This window comes from Lactuca serriola, chromosome 7 (genome assembly GCF_051521515.1).
Source record: "Lactuca serriola cultivar US96UC23 chromosome 7, Lser_US96UC23_V15, whole genome shotgun sequence".
Taxonomy (NCBI): Eukaryota; Viridiplantae; Streptophyta; class Magnoliopsida; order Asterales; family Asteraceae; genus Lactuca; species Lactuca serriola.
This window is the reverse complement of record NC_136414.1, coordinates 8,981,103-8,986,182: the sequence shown is the minus strand read 5'-3', so window position 1 is coordinate 8,986,182 and position 5,080 is coordinate 8,981,103. Positions and strand designations below refer to the sequence as shown.

Sequence of the window (5,080 nt, the reverse complement as noted above, 5' to 3'; positions counted from 1 at the left end):
AGGAACACTCAAATAAGGAAATACGATGTAAGGAGATGAGAAGTAAATATGATATAAGAGATGACCCTTGAGATAATATCTTTAGGGAAGACTAAAAGAAGATAATGGGGATGGGTAATTGGGTTGATTGTTTGATTGTTTAAACATAATAACTATATTATTGTGGGTTGAAAACCCTATGTACTCACCAGGTTCCCCAACCTGACCCACTCAGTTTATTTACATCACAGGTGACGATATGAAGTGACATTACACTGAGAGATTTAAAGAGATGTAGATCACTAGTGTAAATAATTGTAAGTTCTGTTTATGCTTATGTTTCTGTATTAACAATGACATCCCAAACGTTTTAAAATGAAATAAATACGTTTCTTCAAAAATGTTTCAATAACGTATTTATCGTGTTTTTCTGGGAACAAATTCCGCAACATTTTTATAAAATGAAGTACTCTGATTTTTATAAAGCATAAACAAAATCGGTCTTTTCTGGCCGTGAAAATGGGGATGTCACAGTAGAACACTTGAGCTTTCTTGTTTCCATTTTCATCCAAGTCACAATCCTTCGTGAGATGAGGCCCTCTACAGTTCTCGCATCCAACTCGAATAGCATGGATTGTTTGATCCATTTTTGTCATTGGCCGAGTTCACTACCCCCCCCCCCCGACTTACTTCATTTCTCGGGTTGTGGTATTCTCTAGAATGCTTAGAGAATTCTTCAATTAATTCCTTGATTACTGGGGGTGCCTTCTTTGTGAGTGGGCCTTGCGAGTCGAGCAATTGCCTTGTGGTGACATTGACTCCATCATAGAAGATGGAGACCTCTTGTTGGCTATTAAGGTCATGGTGTGGGCAATTTCTAAGAAGACCTTTGTACCTTTCCCAAGCCTCATAAAGAGACTCTCCGGGTTGTTGCTCGAAGTTGGCAATGGATTTCTTCAACTTGGCTATTTTGGAAGGCGGGCAAAAGTAGCCTATGAACTCTTCTTTCATCTTAGCCCATGTGGTGACCGACCCGGGAGGAAGTGACTTGAGCCAATCCTTTGTAGCACCCTTGAATGTGACTGGAAACATGCGAAGTAGCTGGGTCTCGCGTGGCACATTTGGTACATTGAAGTAGTCAGCCACATCATTTACTTCATCCAAGTGCTTGTAGGCGTCTTTGTGGTCTTTTCCATAGAAGGGAATCTCCTTGAGTTGAGCGAGGATATGAACCTTAAGCTCAAAAGTAGCAGTTGCGGGAATTGCGGGCTGCACAAGTCCCAGGCCAGTGTCATCGCGCATCCTCTTCTTCTATTCCCCCATGGGGACTTCATTGATATTAGCCATAGTGATAGCTAAATCGTCCTCAAAATCGGATTCATGCTCGTATGTAGGTTCTTCTTCTTCCTCGGTCTCGTACTCGGTCTCTTCTTTAATCGGGTCTTCAATTGTCAAAGAGGCACTGGATGCTCCTGATTTGCTGCTCTTCTTCTTGCTGAAAACGGACTTGAGGTTCTTTAGTGGCGAATTCTTTGAAGAAACGGATTCTCCAACGGCTTTTCCTTTGCTCCTCCTTAATGCGGATTCCGGGTCTTCGAGAAAAGGGACCAGAGGTGTATCAGATCCCCGGGTCATGAAACAACTGTAACCAAAACAAGAAAAACGCGTAAAAAGAACAAAAATAAAATAAAAATTAAAACTGTAAACAACGATGGACTCCCAGGCAACGGCGCCAACAACTTGATGTGTTTAAACCAACTTAGTTTTAAACCTACTTTTTGACTATAAAATGAACACACAAAGGCAGTGGACCTATCAATTGTGGTAAAGCTAAATAAGTAGGGTATCGAACACATGGAACGGTAAATTAAAACTAAAGACTAATTTTATCTAAACTAATTAATAAGTAGGGGTTTTCTCTAATTTTACAAGACTAGAAAACTTAGTAACTATCACTTAAACTAAAAACTAGAAAAGCAAAGATTTAACTGAATTCAATAATGGGAAGGACTTCTGTTTAGTTCAACTCAATTGATCCTATGGTTGGTATTATGGTAATAGTGCAATGGATTAATTCTTCTATTGGTTACCGATTCAAGTGATTAGATTCACATTCGCTGCACTAATCCTTAGAGAACAAACTAACTAAAACAGTGATTAGTTGTCTAATTTAATTTAATTCACTAGATTATTTGTTCGGGTTAATTTAGACTTGTAATAGCTAACTAATTTGGTCCTTTAGTTAACTTCTTGTTGATGGTCATCACACAAGCTCATACATGAATTTACCTATTTTTCTTATTAATTCTAGTTTCATGTTCATTAATCCTAGACATATGATAAAGTGGTCACACAAACATATGAGATTGACAATAAAAAGATGTTCATACAATTTAATTATCTTCCTATTAACAGAAAAATAGTTATTATTCGCACACAAGGTTCTTTAACAAGCTAAAATCAACAAAATCACCAACATTGAATTATTCCTACCATAAATCAAACCATAGTATCAATATTGTATCCCCAAACAGAAGTTTAAGAGTTTTAGCTAATGATTGAGGTAATTAACAGCAAATAAACGAATTTTGATTGTCTAGCCATAATGGAAAACAAAAGATTAAGTAGAATGATGAGAATTTGCCTCAAATATCCTTCGGAATTGCATTCTAGGTTGTATCTTCGTTCTCTAGGGTTCTTCTGGCTCTTCAATCGCAGCTATTCTCTCCAGAAGGGTTCCAAAATGTCGAATGTCGATCTGAGAAGTTATCTTTATAGATGCAAAACAAGTCGTCGAGTCCAGTGCAGACTCGTCGAGTCCATCTCTTAATTCTTGTACACGATAAGTCTCTGAGTCTTTATCTTCTCGAATCTTCGATCGGACTCGCCGAGTAGTCGACCCTACTCGCCGAATAGGTGTTGTTTTTGGTTGTTTTCTTCCTTGTTCAATTCCCGAGCTCCCAACCGCTTCCCCCAGCTCCTTTTGCTTCCGAACTTCACTTTTGGACTGAAAACACAATTCAAGCACCATTAAGTACCTTTTGTCCATGATATGCGATAAATTAGCTAATAAATGACAAAAATCTATACTTATTATGAGGCTAAATATGCAAATGTCAGGGGTCGTGGTAGGGGTGGTAATTATAGTAGGTGATGGGTAACGGTGACGAGTGATGGAGACAGGTGGTGGGTGGGTGGGTGGTGGTAGGGGTGGTGATGGTGTATGGTGTTTTTGGTAGGTGATAGGTGGGGTAGTGATGGCAGGAGGTGGGTGATGGTGATGGGTGGTGATGTTGGGTGGTGACAGTGGGTCGGTGGGGGAGGTGGTAGTGCGTCGTGGAAGTGGAAGTGGGTGGTGGTGATGGGTGTTGGTTGGTGGTTGTGACGGGTGGTGGTCATAATGATGGGTGGTAGTGATGGGTAGTGGAGGTAGGTGGGTAGTGGTTGAGGTGGGTGATGAGGGTGGTGGTGGGTTTGGTTGGTGGTAGGTGAGGGTGGTGGTGATGGGCAGTGGCGGTCAGTGGTGATGGGTGGTGGTGGTGGGTTGTGGGTGATGGTGATGGGTAGTGGTGGTTAGTGGTGATGGGTGGTGGTGGTGGGTTGTGGGTGGTGGTGGTGGGTAGTGGATGTGGGTGGTGGTGGTGGTTGTGGTGGGTGGTGGTAGCGGGTGGTGGTGATGATGATGGATGGGGTTGGTGGTAGCGGGTAATGGTGGTGGGTGGTGATGGTGGATGGTTTCCATAGTTGGCAGTGTCGGGTGGTGATGACGGGTGGGTGGGGTGGTGGCGGTAGGTGGTGACAATTAGTGGTGGTTGGTGTTAGTTGCAGGTGGTGGTGGTTGGGACGGGTGGTAGGGTTGATGGTAACAGGCGGTGGTGGTGGATAGTGTTGGTCAATGGTGATAGTTGGTGGTGGTGGATAGTGTTGGTCAATGGTGATAGTTGGTGGTGGTGGGTGGTGGTTGGTGGAGGCAGGTTGTAGTGGCTGGTGGTGGTTGTTGGTAGTGGTATGTGGTGGTCTTAATGGTGGGTGGTAGTAATGGGTGGTGGAGATGGGCATGTGGTGGTTGTAGTGGGTGGCGGTGGCAAATGGTGGTGGTTTTCGTAGGTGGTGGGTGGTGGGTGGGGGTGGTGGAAGTGGGTGGCTGTGATGGGTAATGATGTTGGCGGTATCCATGGTTGGCGTTGGCGAGTGATGGTTTTCGTAGGTGGTGGGTGGGGGTGGTGGAAGTGGGTGGCTGTGATGGGTAATGGTGTTGTTTGGGTGGTGAGAGGTGTTGGTTAGTGGAGTCTTTTTTTTTTTTTTTTACTTATTTTTTGATTTATATTAAAATTATTTGATGATTTTAATTTAAAAAAAATTATGTTATCCAAATTTTTTTGCAAATGTTTTCGCAATAAGAAACTTTCTCGATTTGAATGCTCCATATATATATATATATATATATATATATATATATATATATATATATATATATATATATATATATATATATATATATATATAATTTACAGTTTCCGGAGAACCCGAGAACTAAAAATGAAGCGTTAGATCAAAACTAATTTACTAAGTGCATGATTGTAATATTACCAATCTCATTTAATGTTTAATTTTTTTTTTGTTATTGAAAATATTAATTGAAATGTCTAAAAATTTACATAATAAATCAAAATTTTGGATTTTTTCAAAAATAGTATTTTTCAGCTTTTTTTTAAGTGCAAATTTTTTAATTTTTTTTTATAGAAAACATGAATTTTTGAAAAAAATTGAAAAAAAATATTTTTTAAAAAAACGCAATTTTTTTAAAGTATTTAAAAATCAATAAAATAAAAAAAATAAAACTGGAATATTTAAAAAATACTATAATTTTTTAATAAAAAAATCAACATTTTAGGTACACATGTGCATATTTTTACAAATGCATATATGCATATTTTATATACTATAATATTTGTATGAAAATCATAAGAAAACTCATTTTATTTACTAATTTATAAACACAATAGAATAAATATTTTATTCGATACAAAATAAAATATAAAAAACAAAAACATGCTATAAATTTTCAAAGCGTTTTCATGTCTTTGTGTCAATATTTTCA

The 5,080-nt window shown here is 38.9% G+C and overlaps 1 non-coding gene across 1 annotated transcript; it reads left to right on the top strand.

Annotated features, from left to right (window-relative positions):
* Positions 1-835: 835 nt before the first annotated feature.
* LOC145065216 (small nucleolar RNA R71) lies at positions 836-942 on the top strand. Its single transcript, XR_013688362.1, has one exon. It is a non-coding gene; the product is annotated as a small nucleolar RNA R71 (small nucleolar RNA).
* The last annotated feature ends 4,138 nt before the right edge of the window (positions 943-5,080 follow it).